This window comes from Sceloporus undulatus, chromosome 1 (assembly GCF_019175285.1).
Source record: "Sceloporus undulatus isolate JIND9_A2432 ecotype Alabama chromosome 1, SceUnd_v1.1, whole genome shotgun sequence".
Lineage (NCBI taxonomy): Eukaryota > Metazoa > Chordata > Lepidosauria > Squamata > Phrynosomatidae > Sceloporus > Sceloporus undulatus.
The window spans coordinates 302,327,219-302,344,921 of NC_056522.1; the positions used below are offsets into that span (position 1 = coordinate 302,327,219).

At 39.4% G+C, this 17,703-nt stretch overlaps 1 protein-coding gene across 5 annotated transcripts in view; it reads right to left on the reverse strand.

Annotated features, from left to right (window-relative positions):
• LRRC4C (leucine rich repeat containing 4C) overlaps window positions 1–17,703 on the reverse strand; it is a 1,065,799-nt gene that overhangs the window by 839,406 nt on the left and 208,690 nt on the right. For 3 of the 5 annotated variants that reach the window (XM_042446445.1, XM_042446443.1, XM_042446439.1), the window contains exon 2: window positions 12,135–12,240. The exons of 1 other annotated variant lie outside the window; for it this stretch is intronic. The gene's annotated coding sequence lies outside the window, so the exon portion shown is untranslated. The remainder of the gene's footprint in view (window positions 1–12,134; window positions 12,241–17,703) is intronic. One more of the 5 variants, XM_042446441.1, reaches the window with a different exon arrangement.

Genomic DNA, 17,703 nt, shown 5'->3' on the forward strand with positions numbered 1-17,703 from the left:
AATTCACAAAAATACAGAAGGACTGGAGAGGGGCAAAAGACTAGGGATTTAAAAACAAAAAAAAAAAAAACCCTCCTTTGAATTTTCAGATACTCAAGAAACTTTTTTCCCCATTTTTTTCTTGAGTCTTTCAATATTCTTTACATCCCTAATACTCATGTACATGAACACACACACACTCAAGCTTTTCTTCCTATACTGCAATTGAGGACAAATTAGGCAATTAGAACTTAACAGTGATGTACATCTCAAAAGTCTGTAGACCTGTAAAATGTTTGTTTGTGTGACAGTTCAGAATTTGCCAGTGTTCAGAAATGTCTTCCATGATAATTCTTTTTGGCTTTTTTTTTTTTAAAGAAAAGTCAAATTAATATAGCTGCTAAATTAAACCTGACACTGCTTAAAACATGAATCAATCTGTTTGCAATTGGGCAATCACTCAGTGCTCTGGTTTTATTAAGTCTCAAGACAGAACAAGCTTAAAATATATTAACTTTGTTTAACAAAGTCTGATATTATGATGGAAATGTCACTCTTCACAGTTCAGTGGGCTCTTTTAAATGTTATATGGTTTGCCTGTATAACTCCTGTTGACAGTGATGGATGTTTTCCTTTGATGATTTTTTCACTAGGAAAACTCATTTTTTTACTACATAGTGCCATATACTTTAACTTCCTACCTTTCAGATTAGAAAATATTATCAAAGATCAAGCATGTTTGCTTCAGAATTCTTGTACACCAGATGTCTGAAACACTGTTTCAACACTTTAAGGAAAATATAATGTAGCACAATCACAATAAGCCAACATCCATATTTTGGCTTAATAGAGATTTCATATGATTTCTGTCTATTTCTGAATAGCACCAAATTGGTTTTCTTATAGCTGTACTCTATGATATTTTCACCCCTGAGAAACAAAGCAAGAAGAATTATTTCCATGTCTCAAAAATTATATTTATTATTATTCTATCTAGCCACACAACCATAATAAAAAATAAATAATAAAAACTTTATTTATATACCACCTTTCCACAGTGATCAAAGCTGTTCACAAGGCCATCAATACAATTACACCATACATCAAATACAAAATAATTAAAACCACGAGTACATATATAATTAAATAAGCATCTTTAAGTCACGAATTGAAACATTAAATAACATCTGTCAGTCATAAGAGCATCTTTCAACAAGGAATAATATCTACAGAGAGTCAGGAGGATATGCTGACTGGAAAAGATGGGTCTTTAAGGCTTTCTTAAAGGCATCTAGAGAGGAAATTATGTCCTCTGGGAGCTTGTTCCAGTATATGGGAGCTGCTGATGAAAATGCTTTTTGGTGAGTTGATGCCAATCTCATCTTAGGATATTCAAGTAAGCATTTCCGTGTGGTTCTGAGAGTGCGGGGCGGATTGTATGGGGAGAGGCGTTCCCTCAAGTAAGACGGGGCCAAGCCATGTGGGCTTTATGGGTGATAACCAACACTTTGTATTGAGCCCGGAAGCTAATAGGCAGCCAGTGAGCGATCTTAATACTGGTGTTATATGATCGGATCTAAAGGAACCATCATGGACATATTTTTTTATTCTTTTGCTCTGTGCATTTGCTGAATCAGGTGACAACACTGTTAAAGCAAGCCCTTTGTATCTGCTGGGGTTTGGTTCCAGGACCCCCTATGAATACTAAAATCTGTGGATGCTAAAACCCCATTATTTACAATAGCATAATAAAATGGTGACACTTACATAAAATGGCAAAAATGAAGCTTTGCTTTTTAAAGTTTTTTCCTCTTTTTGGAATATTTTCAAGCCGTGGATGGTAGAATATGTGAATGCAGTATCCATGGACACAAATTACTTGTAGCTGGCAGTTTCCGTTATCATTGAAGCAGCAATTCCACTCTGGCTTTTTTAGCCTGAAAATTTAGGAAGTGATCTGATATGCTGAATCATTTTACCAAAATAGGTTAAGCACCTTGGAAAGATCCTTCACAATTTTGACTAAACCATGGAGTGGGTTCAGCATTCCACTTTCATAGGAACCACTGGTTATCATTGGATCCAACTCTTACCCACTTCAATCCCAGAACAGTGCAGGCAAACTGCAAAGAGACATTTTTATTCCATATCAGACAATTAAGCATAGGTGAAACTGTAGGTTTCATTTCCTCCCATGTTCAAATTTTCATTATTTCAAGTTCACTTTACTGTATTTATGAATAAATCTGTGCTTCTTGGAAGGTTGCAATAGAAATAAATTAATCAAAGGGGCTAGCCAAATTGGCAGAAAGGGGTGGTGCGACGCTGCCCCTTTCTACCCCATATGGAGACTGTGGCAACCAAAAGCCATGGCTTCCAGCAGGCCTAAAAAGAATTCGCTCCCAGCGGGTTCTTTTTAGGCTGCGTATGGGGCACCATTAGTGTCCTCATGCACAATGATGACATCTGCACAGCACAGTGCTGTTTGGTCACTGTGCCATGCAGACATCATCATTGTGTGCCCCATATGGATGGACGTGTGCAGGGATGGCAGCCAAGGTGTGCGGTAGGGTTGCTGAGCATGTAAACGCTCAGCCCTCATGAACCCCTAGTTTGGGCCAAGGCACCCGTCTGTCCAGGCCAAAAATTCTCATTCATCTCTAAAATAAAAATTTGTAAATGACTTTGAATTGTTGGCGTAGTTTTTTGAGAAAAGATGTATCCACCTAGATCCTATACATATTGATTCAGAGGTAAGTCTCAGTGAGTCCCATGCAAGTATAAAGAAATCTGTGTGGCCTGAAAGAATGGAGCTCTCATCTAGAGAGAATATATCAAAGAATTTGAATTCAAAGTGTTTGTTAAAAACCTATTTGAATCAGGATTTAAAAATGTATATATGGGCAGAAAGATGTCCCACATTGTTTATATGTGAATAGATAAAATGACATGTTTGGATAGATATTAGCTCTGTTCAAAGCACTGAGAACATATTAATCTCTTTACAGAAACCTAACATTAGGGATTATTTAGCATAGTAGTCTCCAGTTCGTTCATAGTTAGTTCATAGAGCCTCCAAACTGGGGTTTCGTGGGGGAGAGGATGATAATTACAATAAAATGTAGGTACTTAACAGAGTAGGGGAACTAATCCAAATAATATAAAAAAGTCTTCTGCTGACTACATCTTTATTCATTTATTCCATGTAGAGTTACTGTTTCAGCCTGTTGGAAATATATGCCTCGCAGTGGTTAATTCAAGATTTTGGATATTTGCAGTTAAAGAATCTAAGGTCTTTGCGGTGCCCTCGTCACATGCGAGGGCTGCCTGGTGGGCGGAGAGCACGTACTGGTGAAATCACAGCTGCGCCACCTCCAAATGGGGTGGTGCAGCTGCAATGTCCCCACACCATTGCTCGTGCTTTGGGACGCCGGAAGTGCACTGCAAAAAGGAGCTGCTTCCTGGTGCTCCTTTTTGTTTTGCAGAAGCGCTGCACAATATGGTTGCTGCAGCACTCCTGCAAAGCAAAGAGAGCCACCGGGGACGCGCCTCTTTCTGGTGGTGTATACCCCACCTAAATGTCTATAAAATTTTTGTGGGAACATATAACTTGTGAATGCTTAGCCATTCAACACCAGAAAAATTGTCTAAGAGAGTGGCAATACTGTAAAGCACATTTCTGGGAAGGAAACTACTGGGAAGGAACAGTGTTAGAAGATGTAAACAATGCACCTCCTTTACCAGCCTTGGCCATGTTCTAACTTTTGGAAGCAAGAGCCTGTCTGGAATAAAGATCCAAAGAATCATGGGTGATTGTGGAAGAGATCCTCTTTCTCAGTGTGTGTGTGTACACACACACACACACACACACACACACACACACACCACTGGACAATCTGATGAGGTAAGCTGAAGGGTGCATATAACACCAAGAATAAGAAACAGGGAGTTGCATCAATCATAATTTCTGATGGCAAAGATACTGCTTGCTGTAGCTTTCAGGCTAATTTTGACTTACAGTCAGCATGTCATAGAGTTTTCTTGGCAAGAGCTATTCAGAGGAGGTTTCTCATTGCCTTCCTCTATGGCTGAGACAATATGATTTGCCAAGGACACCCAACGGGTTTCCATAGCTGCTTGAGGATTTAAACTCTGATTTCTTGGATTCCTAGTCCAACACTCAAACCTCTACACACCATGCTGCCCACAGCCGTCCAATTAAAAAGATTGTATGTACAGAGCTGTGTAAATTTACAGCGCTTTATAAATAAAGGTTAATAATAATAATAACTACTGCCCATTAAATTTGGACAGCTATATTCAGTATGATACCAACAACAGCATTTGCCTTCCAGCTTAGAATAAGATGAAATACTGTCATTTAAAATACAAATTTAGATATTGGGAGAACATCAAGAGAAGTACTATTGTCTTGCAAAAGGGTGACTTGATCTTTCAACAAATATGCAACCAGAAACTGTTCATTGACTGCACTGTAAAATGATCCTCCAGAAATGCCCCAGTGGAGAGAAAAAATGTTTGGCAATCTTTCCTGTGAACAGAGCACGCTGCAGATGGCTTTTTGTCCCCTGCTAACCAGATTAACTTTCCCTGAACATTTTCCTTTAACCTTCAAAAGCTTCCTCTACTTATTACCCACATTATCAGAGCACTCCACAGAGCATAACTCATTTTCAAATAGTCACAGTCATTTGATAAAATAAGACCACTGTGGTTGGGGTTTACACCAAAGAAGCTTGAAAGTGCTCTGGAACAGAGAGCTGGGGCACAATGAGAAGCCTGGCTAATTCTGACCTTTTCATGAAAGGCAATAAATCAGAGTTTAGACAAATTGAGGCATATTGAGATTAGGCTAATCCATTGGCCTTTGAACTCCTGGACTTTGTCATGCATCATTTTCATGTTTTGAGCAAAGGCATACAAAAGTTCTGCATGTGTTGAAATGCTTAGTTATTGTGGAGTGGAAAATATAAGATAGATGTCTGAAGCTGCTCACTTTACCTGTAGCTATTTTTGAACTTGTGAAAAGATACTCAAAAATTTACACTGACAGAGAGAGAAAGGGAGAGGCTCTATGAAACATACACATACACACACATGCACACTCATGCTCTCTCTCTCTCTCTCTCTCACACACACACACACACACACACACTTTAATGGAACTCAGAGGATAGCATCAACTGTTCATCACTGTTGTACAGCATCAGTTGTCTAGTATTATCATTCAAAACAGTGGTTGTATCAGATTCCTAAATCACATACCAACCATCAGCCTGGAATGAACCTAAACTCTTGCAACTAAAATGGGAATCAAATTAGCACAAACACAGTATATTACATGATGATATGTTACCAGAAGGCACATGCAGAAGGATTGCTCTTTCATGCAAATCTTCTGTATAGCAATTAATTTGCAATCACTTGTTCTATGTCACTACCTCATTTAATGATCTATTATAATATTTACACTTTGGTACAATTATACCCTTATGGAAAGTTGACGAGTTTGTATATGAATGTCTATGGCCCAATGCCCACTCACCTCTTGATTCAATTCCTGCACCAATTCCTGAAACCGGTTCAGCAAACACAGTGGTTCTGACTATATTTGCGCCTGTTTCAAGAATTAGTGCAGGAAGCAATAGCCGTGGCTTCCCACCATGCCTCCCTCCATCATCTTGGCCATACTGTCGGCAGAGGAGAGGCCGGGGTGAAAGGAGAGAGGCAGACCAGGAGGACTGAGGCATGCTGCGGTGGAAGGAGAGAGGCATGGAGGTATGACCGGGAGGCCGGGGAAGCTGCTGCCAGTGCGAAGCATACACAGTGAGTGCCTGGTTCCCACTTGAGCTGAATCAATTTATTTCCAAATAAATCGATTCAGCCCAAAAAACATCCCATTTTACCTGCATCTTTTTGACGTAGGTTAAGTGGGTAAAAATGGGTAAAAACTATGTCCCCTCTTTCCGAATCGCTTCAGCAATTCAAATTAAGTGGGAACCATGGTGGTTTAAATCGGATCATTTGGAATTATGATCTGGTTTAAACCATAGTGGGAACAAGACCTTAGAACCATGCCAGGTCCTCTTCACAACCTTCTTTCTTCTGTAGTAAAGATAATACTGGCTATAAATGATCCTTGGCTGTTTTGGCAGTTAGGTAGGGACTAGATTTGCATCAATATTCTAAAAGAATGTGAATTTGGGAAAATAAAAGGGATTGTATTTTTAGAGGGTTTAGGGAGATTAGCTCTTAAAATCTTAATTTGAATCCTTGTAAAATTTCACCAACTTTTAAATTATGTATTATGGACTTCCAGCTATTTTTTCTGCTGACAGGATCCTCAAAGCTACATGGCAGGAATGTACCACATGGTTCTTTCTATGCAGAAAATATTGAATTTGACCAGATAGCTGAACTTTTTTTTTGATCATTTGTCAGGTTTGCTTTTTATAAAAATTACAAAAATCCACAATTTTCTTCCTAAAGAAAAATTGAAGCTTTAAAATGACATCCAACTATAGGAGAAAATGAAGGGGAGTGTTACGCCCATCCTCAATGGGCCCAATTATAAGCATGCCAGGCTTTGTTACAACATGATCTGTGCACAAATATCTTCTTTAAAGGCCCACTTATTTTGGGTTGAAGGAATAGATATTGCTTAAAGATCAGCGACTTTTGGAATTTGAAGGTCATGACGTGAGATTTGGGTGGCTTAATTATCTTTGGTATGTTAAGGTACATGCTAAATTTTAAAATCATTTTATTAGAAAGGCTCTTTTATGAGCTTTATGAGTTTAGGTTGCAGTGGCTCAAGTGGTTAAGATGCTGACTCTGTTGATTACAAGTTTGGCAGGTTGGCAGTTTGAGGTCTGGGTGCTGCATGATGGGGTGAGCTCCTGTCACTAGTCCCAGCTTCTGCCAACCTAGTAGTTCGAAAGAATGCAAATGCAAGTAGACAAATAGGTACCACTTTTTAGTGGGAAGGTAACAGCGTTCAGTGGAGTCATGCTGGCCACATGACTGCCAGAGCAGTCCTCAGACAATGCTGGCTCTTCAGCTTAGATAACGGAGATGAGCACTGCCCCCCTACAGTCAGTTACAATTAGACATTCATGTCAAGGCATTGCCTTTACCTTTATGAAAATAAGGAGAGACTTTTTGCTAAGATTATATTAGCCACCTCAACACAGAAAGTTCCCCCCTTCTTCTAAAGGAAAGAATGGGGTAAGTTTTTTGTGGGTTTTTCAGGCTATGTGGCCATGTTCTATAAGAATTTATTCCTGATGTTTCGCCAGCATCTGTGGCTGGCATCTTCAGAGAATGCTACCTGGAAGAGAAGTGTGTGTGTGTGTGTGTATTGTGTGACCCTGGGTGAGGAGGAGTGATTCCCATGTTAATCTGTGTGCTGTTCTGTTGTTGATGGCCTCCTCAGGGTAGGAGGATATGCAAAAGAGGATTAGTGGCTGCTAATTGGTGCTCATTTTTTGCTGGGAAAGCCTCTGATCCTGAGTGGTTTCTCATTTGCATTTGCTGAGTCATGGTTTTGGTGTCCTTCAGGACTGGTAGCCAAACTTTGTTTACTTTGAGGGTTTCTTTCCTGTTGAAGTTGTCCAAGTATTTATGGATTTCAATGGTTTCCCTGTGCATTCTGACCTGATAGTTGTTGGCATGGTCCAGAATTTCAGTGTTTTCAAACAGCATTTTGTGCCCAGGATGGTTTGTAATGTGTTCTGAAAGATGCTGGCGAAACGTCAGAAATAAACTCTTATAGAGCATGGCCACATAGTCCGAAAAACCCACAAAAAACTATGGATGCCGGCCATGAAAGCCTTCAACTTCACAATGGGTTAAAGATTGGAGAGGTTTGTTTTATAGGGATTGTTTGTACTTTGAACAAGACAGCTGGAAATTTAAATCAAGAGAGATGTTTCCTATAGGAAGGCAAATATCTTCATTAGTCTACTTATATGAAACTTAAGCATAGATTTAATCAAGATGAGAGAGATGCAGCAAAAGAGGTTGGATAACATGAATTTTGTTTATAGCAATGTAAAGATGATGAGCAGTAATTTAAAAAGTGTATAAATGGCTTTTGAAATTAGAGAAGAGGATGAACCTGTAAAGATATGCATAATAAAATGAGCCCAAAATAATATTCAAATAAATAAAAATAGGATAAAATATGGTTTAAATATATTAAATGTACTCTAATCAGTAATTTAAAAGAAAACCTGTAAAAGATGATGTACAGATGGTATCTAACTACAAATAAATTGTCAAAAATGTTGAAGAAGTTTTAAACCAATGTTAGAGATGCCAGGATAAGGAGGACTTACAAGAAGGCAACAAGTTATTAATGTAAGATTTATAAATTAATATTTTTAGAGTAGATTTTGTAATTTTATCAGAAATGTTTCTGTTCAGCATTATGGATAAAGGACTGGATAATAAATATGAATTACATGTTCAGTATATGATAACAGGAGCTAGATTATTGTTTGCACAAAGCTGGAAACAGACTGAAGCATCTATGATAGAAGAATGAAATATTAAGGTTCCTGAATTAGTGCAAATTGCCACCTTAACATAGGTTCTAAAGGATAAACCAACTGATTTTTTTTTGAAAGATTAGAAATTGTTTATGGACTTTTTGAGCAATAAGAATAATCTGATGATGGGGACGGGGTCTGAGCAATGGCCGGGTAGGAACTGCCTAAGTGTTCTGAGTGCCCGGGAATGGATAACTGCAGTTTTAAAAAAAGCTCCCAAAGAGGGAAATGTTGATTCTCTGAGGTGGATCCATAACAGAAAGATACAAGGAACACAAGAAGGTAAAAAAGATATTAATAACTCATGAAAAAAGTCAGAATATTTTAAGTTACATGAAAATCATGGAAGAACTCTGGCCTTCTGGTTGTTTTGGACTTTGGCTCCCAGAGTCCTAGACCACTGGCCAAGATGGCTGAGGTTTCTGGGAGCTGAAGTCCATAATACCTGTAAGACTAGAGTCTGGAAATCACTGCTCTATAACAAGTGACTGTTACAGTACTGCATGTGCAACATGACTAGGTTGATGATGGAATGTGGATGTGATTATCATGATCTAGTAGCTTCCATGTTAGGACACTCACAGGTCCCTGATTTACTTCCTAAACTTAGCATCTCCTCTTTCCAAATTTTGAGTAATGGTGCACAGAGCCACAGAGAGTTTTTTTTTTCCAGGTTCAACCAAGTGGATAACCTATACGACATTTGAATCCAGTTTGAGACCTTTCACTTTCATATTGTAGTTCCTTTAGGCTTTAGAACAATGGTTCCCAACCTTCCTAATGCCATGACCCTTTAATACAGTTCCTCATGTTGTGGTGACCCAAATCCATGAAATTATTTTTGTTGTGACTTCATAACTATAATTAAATAGGTGTTTTGCAATGGTCTTACGCAACCTCTCAGGTTGGGAACCACTGCTTTAGAAGAAGAAAAATCCATTATATTTTAACAGAGGAAAACTTTTTGTCCTTACCCAAATTTCCAAAAAACAAGGATTTTTGGTAGAGAGAAAAGTGGAAGAGGGAAAAGAAGAGAAAGTATCAAAGGAGAAATAAAAGGGAGAAAGAAAGAAAGAAAGAAAGAATGAGCACCACAAGATCAGCTCCCTTTTAACCTAAAAGTGTTCCAAAGTAGATGATGATATTATATGCTAATCTTCCTGATAGAAACCATATGGAGTAAAGATTCTAATTCTGTGAATCCATAAATTTTTCCCTTTTCTACAAAAAGTACTTGCAATAGATGCCACTTGATTGCAACCACTGATAAATTAATATACCAAATTAACATGTATGGCCACTGGTTATAATAAATAATAATAAAACTTTTATTTGTATACCGCCTTTCCTCCAGATCAAAGCAGTTCACGTATCATAGCTGTAACATATTACAATACAATAGAATACAATACAATACATCAAAAATTTCATACAGATTAAAAACCTTAAAAACAATATACCAAACAGTCACACTATCAGTTTTGGCTAGGCATCCTAGTCTTATTAGGGTGCAAAATCTCTATATAGAGTTGGAAGGATATGCTAACTGAAAAAGATGGGTTTTCAGTGCTTTTTTAAAGGCTTTCGATGTGGGGCTGAGTCTGATCTCTTCCAGGAGTGCATTCCAATGGGATGGAGCTATTGCTGTGTAGGCTCTCTGGTGAGTTGATGTCAATCTCACTCTGGGGTGTAAATATTTCCCCGTTGTTCTGAGAGTGCGGGGCGGATTATGTAGGGAAAGGCGTTCCTTCAAGTAACTCGGGCCTAAGCCATATAGGGCTTTATAGGTAATGACCAACACTTTGTATTGTGCCCAGAAGCTAATTGGCAGCCAGCGGAGAGATTTTAGTACAGGTGTTATATGGTCAGATCTTGAAGTTCCCGCGACCAATCTGGCTGCAGCATTTTGGACCAGTTGAAGCTTCCAACCTGGTACAAAGGTAGCCCCACTTTGAGCGCATTACAGAAATCCAAGCGAGAGGTTACCAGTGTGTGTATTACTGTTTCAAGGTCCTTTCAGTCCAGACAGGGACGTGGTTGGCGTATCAGCCGAAGCTGGTATCAAGCACTCCTGGCCATCGCATCTACTTGAGATGATAACTGCATAGATGAGTCCAGGAGTAATCCCAAACTGTGGACTTTATCCTTAGGGGGAGTGTGACCCCATCAAGGATAGGTGACAAATTTCCCTGTCTGGGACTTGGGGTACGTATCACGAGTACCTCTGTTTTCTCTGGATTCAGCTTGAGTTTGTTTTCCTTCATCCAGCCCATTATTGAACTCAGGCAGGCATCCAGAGGGGAGGTGCCATCCTTAGTCACTGTATCAGTTTGAGCCATGGAGAGATAGATCTGGGTGTCATCAGTGTACTGATAACACCGTGCTCCATGGTTCCGGATGATCTCTCCCAGAGGCTTCATGTAAATGTTAAACAGCATGGGGGACAGAATGGCACCTTGAAGGATGCCAGATGTAAGGTCTCTTTTCCGAGAGCAGCTGACCCCCAGCCTCACCATCTGGAACCTTCCCAAGAGGTAGGATCAGAACCACTGGACCGCAGTGCCCCCAATACCTAACTCTCTCAGGCATTCCAGAAGGATACCATGGTTGATGGTATCGAAGAGCACCAACAGGGTTACACTTCCCCTGACGATGCCCAGACAGAGATAATCGACTAAGGCAACCATGGCAGTCTCGACTCCATGTCCCGCTCTGAAGCCAGTTTGAAATGGGTCCAGATAATCAGCTTCATCCAAGACTGCTTGGAGTTGAAAGGCGACTGCCCTCTCAATCACCTTGCCCAAGAATGGTAATAAAGAGACCAGTCTATAATTACACATCAACAGGGGATCAAGGGAGGGTTTCTTTAGAAGTGGTTTGACTATTGCTTGTTTTAAGGCCGATGGAAATTTACCCTCCCGAAGAGATGTGTTTACTATAAGATGTAATGCTATTTTTATAACATCTCCTCCCTGAACGGACAGCCAAGAAGGGCAAGGGTCGAGAGGACAGGTCGTCCTTTTCACCCGACCAAGAGCTTGTCCACGTCCTCTGTATTGACAAACTCAAAACGATCCAGAATAACCTTATATCCAGAGTCATTGGATGCCTCTACTATAGATTCTGTCACAAAACCAGCATCAAGATCAGCCCTTATCTGAGAGATTTAATTGGCAAAAAACTCATTAAAAGCATCACAACAGGCTGTAGTTGGCTGTAATAAAGGGTTCAGGGTGGCCGGGGGTTGGGTTAATTCCCTGACCACCCTGAACAGCTCTGCTGGACGAGACTCTGCCGATGCAATCCGTGCAGCACAGAACGAGTTCTTTGCTGCATCGATTGCCACTCTGTAGGAATGTAACATCTTCTCATGGAGTGTCTTGTCAGATATGTTCTGATGTTTCCGCCAGTGGCGCTCTAGTCGTTGTGCAGCCCATTTCATCTGGTGAAGATCTTTAGTGTACCAGGGTTATTCCTTCCTCCTGGTCAGAAATGTAGACACATCTGTTTCCCACTACTACTTTTAGAATGCCTACTTTCAAGGCAGTGGTGTGATCCAAACACAGGGATGTAAGACCTTACCTTCCTCGATGTTTGGTTCAAAGATGCTCAAAGTTCAACTGATTTCCCTTTTAGGTTTTTCAGAGAGGGTGATAAAAACTGAATATTCCTGGGTTCAATGAGACTGCTGGGGAAAGAAAACCATCTGTCATTATTTGAGAAATTCTCTTTCTTTTCCCTCACTCTGCAGACCCAACAGATTCTTTTAAATGCCCTAGTGGCACAGTGTCTAAATGCCTGAACTGCAGCCACTCACTCACAAACTGCAAGGTTGTGAGTTCAATACCAACCAGGGGCTCAGGTTTGACTCAGCTTGGCATTGTTCCTTAGGTCGCTAAAATGAGTTCCCAGCTTGTTGGGGGAAATTAACTTACACATTGTAAACCACTTAAAGAGTGCTTCAGTGCAGTGCTAAGTAATGTAGAAATGCACTTGCTATAAATGTAGTGATTACACTTACTGCATAATCTGTACATGTAAATAGCCACTACTAATTAGCTTCTCCTATCAGGCTATGTGCTAAGGCGCACATCAGAAAAACCAGGATCCCTGAATCTTCAAATTTATATTAGCTTACACTTTGTAAACTGCTTAGGGAGTGCTTAAGTGCACTGATAAGTGGTATAGAAATGTACTTGCTATTGCTATTGCTATGTAAGTTATCCCTATCTTTTAGATAAACTTTTGTTTCTTCTGACAACTTTCTGAAACTTGTTGCCTCAGGAAACACCAGTAAGACCAATTAAAAGAGTGCACTTATTATTTGCATGTCTGAAATGCAACACAGATAATTTTGTTGCCTTATTAGAAGCAGCAAAGACAGAAATGTCCCCTAAGCTATGTTTCAATAATAATGGCAGTTTTAGTGTCTCTGAGTTGAGTTATTACTACAGTAAGCAGATGGAGATTCTATGGTAAATCTACCCAGGTTAGTTTCACACATCAAGCCTTCATGCCTTATGCACACTTCCTTAGGACCAGACTACAGTCACCCCTTGGCTTTTGCAGGGGATTCATTCCAAATCACCCCCCCCCCTTCCCTGCAAAAATGGAAATTTTCCTGTATTCAAGCCCCTTTGGCTTGAATGGCAGCACATGCCCCATTTTGTTTCCCTCCATTTGCTGGCCACGAATGGGTGAGGGACACAAACGTCAAGTCCACAAAAAGAGAGGGGTGATTGTATATTGAAAAAAACAAATGGGGATTACAAATTGTGAAGAGTTGTTCACTAGAATTCTTACACTATCATCCAAGCACCAAAGACATCGTAAGGCAAACATGGCTTGTCAGTTTTAGAGTTTTTACAATCTTTTTTTCTTCCTTGATGATGAAAATAGTGCTTTCATAGCAACAAACAGGTATTGGGATGGGATAATAGAATGGGATGTGTATGTTCCAGTTTCATTCTCCTTTACAGAACTTAGTAGATATATCTATCTATCTTTACATTTATATCATGTCTTTCTCCTGAGAATGTAACTCACAGCTGCTTACAGTATACTAAAAACAATAGTGATTAAAAACTATACAAATACATCAATAAAAAGTATAAAAGGTACAAATATAAAAGTTATGTGAGACTCTTCATTTATAAAGTTAAAACTATTCACACTATTAAAAGATTAAATACAAACTATGAAACAGCATTGAAAGCTCATCCTAGTTTCTAAAAGCCAAATGGTATAAGAAGGTTTTGACCTGCAGGCAGAAAGAAAGCCAGGCAAAATCCATCCTTGCCTCCCTAGGAAGGGAGTTACAAATTTCAGGACAGCCACTGAGAAAGCCCTTTGTCTTATTCCCACCAAACAACCCCAAGAAAGTGGTGGACAGAGGGAAAGGCCTCTTTTGAAAATCCTAAAGCTCTAATAGGCTCATGAAGATATATAACAGACTTTCAAATAGCCTGAACCCTAGCTTTATCAAGGAGATTGTGCCTTATTTTATCCAAGATGGCATAAACCCAATTCAATAGATATGCCTGAAAGTCACAACACAAATTACAGATGGCTTGCACCAGAGTCTTCTGGCACCTATAGTTGTATAATAATATTTAACTAGGAACACATGATTGCAGATTAGAGGCTGGATTATCTTTTATGGGCACGACCAGGAGAAAATATCTTCATATCTCCTGCAAGCATCCCTTGATGTCTACCAGAATGGCATATGCGGATATATTCATATACATAACTGGAAACAGCAGGATAAATACAATATGTTTAGATAGGAACTTCAAATTACACCCTTTCCTCTCTACAATTCTCAACACTCCCCAAAATCCAGCCCCAAGGTTTTTCTCATCTTTTCATGGCTGGTTTTGATGGATTCAATGGGAAAGTTGCAGTTGAGAGGGTGATGCTCCCTGAACTCTCTAAGTGCCAATACAGAGTACATAAAGAGCTGGCCTGGGGGCATGGTGACCATCCTCTTCCCATCCCACCTCCACCTCCATGCTTCTCCCATGCTGTCCACCTGAACAGATGGCGGTCAGCATCATGCTGCATCTTTGGCACATCATTTACATGCTTTTTGTGGCTTCTTTTTGCATCACGGAAAGGCCAGATCGGGGATGTGGCATGTAGTTACCATGACCCCCTATCTAGTGAGGAAATGGGTGGCTGCAGGCTGCTCCAAAGGGGCAGTCTGTTGATCCTCTCAATTCCACTATTCCACCAATGGAAATCTCAGTTGGGTCCTGTCAATAAAAACTGCCATTTTTTTCTTGAAGAAAATAAAATAAATGCACACACTAATGAGACATTTCCCTACATCCTTCCCTCTCTGCCTGTGTATTTCACCATACTCATCACTGAGCAGCTTACTTTCCATACCTTCAGTCACACTGAGCCTGGCAGGAGTACTAAAGGCCCTGCCAAACACATTCAGTGCACTGGAGAGAAAAAGATATTGAAGGCACTGAGCACTGCCTTTAAAAAATCTGGGATGCTTACAAAGTTTGCCCTGGGAGTTCCCAACAGCTTTCAACATGGAGATATAGAGACATTTCTGTTTCAAGCTAGACTTCATTTTTCTAGCCCAAAGCTGAGAGTGGAGTTGTAGCAGATGCTTCTGTGTCTGAAAAAAGGAGGTTGCCTGATTTTGCAGTGGAGGTAGTAATGGCATAAATTATTTCTTCCTTGCCACTGAGAAGGCTTTTGAGAAAGAGGAAGATCAGGTCTTTCCTATTATGACATAAAGAGGACCAAGAGTTGCAGTTCAGGTGTACCCTACCTTGTTGCCTTCCATGTTAAACCCAAAGGGCTATAGCTGTTCCTGAGCTTCTCTGCTAGGCACTAATTATTGATACTAATAAAAATGCATTTTATATTATCTGTGATGCACTACAATGTTTTCATCAAACAAGCCATCCAAATATAGGGAATGAGTTCATAGTGACATCATACTTTTCAGCTACAATATGAAAATACTGAAATAACCTTGTGCTTGAGGCTAAGTAAGCAAGGGCATCTCTAGAAAGTAATCTGTGTTATTAAAAGAGAGGTTAATGTAGTCCTACACTAGTAACTTCTTTATGTGGTTACATTGTTCTAAGCAAGCAGGTTAGAAAACAAACTCAAAGTTCACAGCCATAGGGATATTTGTGTGCTTGATTTTGCTGTAATGATACACAAAATTTTGCTCCAGTTTTTTGTTGTTGTCTAAAACATTTTATTGTCCAATGATTGCCATCTTTTTTGTATGGACTGCTTATATACAGAGTCTAACTTGTTTGTTTGTTCCCATGAGAGAGCTTATGTGTTTAGTAGCACTGAATTGAAAATTAGGAAGAATGAGAATTTTTATTTCAATTCATAACCCCTCTCTTATTAGCACTGGCCAAATCCAATAGCTACAGTCTTCAATAGCATGGATAGGACTCCCTTTTACCTGTTTGCCACAAGTGTATTTAAAGGAATAGCCTCTCAGGAAAAAGTTCAACACTACAATGATTAAAATCAAATGATCTAAATTAAAAAGATACTAAAAATCCTAGGCCTGGATGGATTTAACCTATGATTGAGTCCGAGGGCTGAAAAATGATGGGATTATCATCATTATCATCATTCTGTTTTTTTTAAAAATAAATACTTATCTAATTCTTTCCATCTCAAGTAAGAACAAATTCATTATATTTTGTAAATTCATTTGAGAAATGTACTGAAATCAAATTCTCAATCATCCAAACTCTGAAGTATTTCATTTTTGATATTTTCCACTGGATTTCAGGGCCCATTTCATAGAAAGATATTCTGTGATTTAGTAGAGCTGAAAATGTCTTCTCTGTGTATGGATCCAGTGAGCACATTCCATGAGCAGCTTGCTTATTTGATTGCTTCTCTGATCCCAATTATCTTAACATACGGCTCCAGTCTTTAATGTCACCTTTTTAATACATTCACTAATGAATTGCACTAACGTTCTATAGTACAGGAACTGAAAGTCTCTGAGGTCAGTCACTTTCCATTACTCGAAGTATACTAACAATGTATTTTGCTAGACTAGAAAATTGCTAACCACTGCTGTTGAGTTTGAAAACATCTTTGGCAGAGATAACATTCAAATAATTTACAAGTAGTTTAATCTCAGCACTCCACTACCACCCCTTCTCTGACATTTCCATTTAGTGATGAAGTACACATTCAACCCCAAAAGGGAGAAATCCAAATGGAGGACAGTTATCAGCAAAAGATACAGAGGGAAGAAGACTTACCATTGGGTCTGCATGGTTTGTCTTTCTATCCTTACTATTAATTTTAAAGCATCTTTCATCACATTCACTCTCCTCTTGGCACCGATATTTTCTCTCCATTATTTCCCCAGAATGATCATGATGTAAACCCACTCTAGGCACTATAAGAGATGACTACATCCTGTATCTTAAAGCAATAAAATAACTTCAGTAGTGTTCTACAACCCACTTCTCTTATTATGCTAACAGCTAGAAGTCCTTAGAATCAGGGGATATATATATTATGGCTCCTAAACACCTGGAGAATATTGGTTTGGGAAGGAGCTAGAATAGTCCAACACTTCTATGTTAACCAAGGGGCTCCTATACTGCAGAATAATGCAAGGAAGAAATCTGTTTGACACACATGAATACAGCAGTACATTTGGAGATAATATGGGAAGTTCATACATGGTTACAACACTGCACTGGGGTGGTGTTCTCCAAGAATAAGAAAGTAGAGGACTAGTAAGTCTCTCCTTAGAAGGAATGGAATAACTATGATAAGCAAGCCATAAGGCTATCAACAGAACAAAGACTACAACAATTGGCTAAATTCCCCAACATCACCTTTCCACCTGTTTGAGGAGATTATTACATGTGGCTTTTACTGCAATTACAGTAAAAAATAGTGCTTTTTGTGATGCTGATTACACAATATTTTCTTCAATCCATAGCTGCTATGTCTCTGAAGTATGGTTAGGGCATCTCTTTTCACAAATGAGGGAAAACCCTCCAATAAGCTCCCAATCACACTGTGATCTCATTAGTCCTCAGATGTGAAACTTGGCTGCTGTGGCAATTCCAATATAGGCAGTCACATGGTGTCAGTGTCTCCTGCCCCATGCCTCACTATTCAC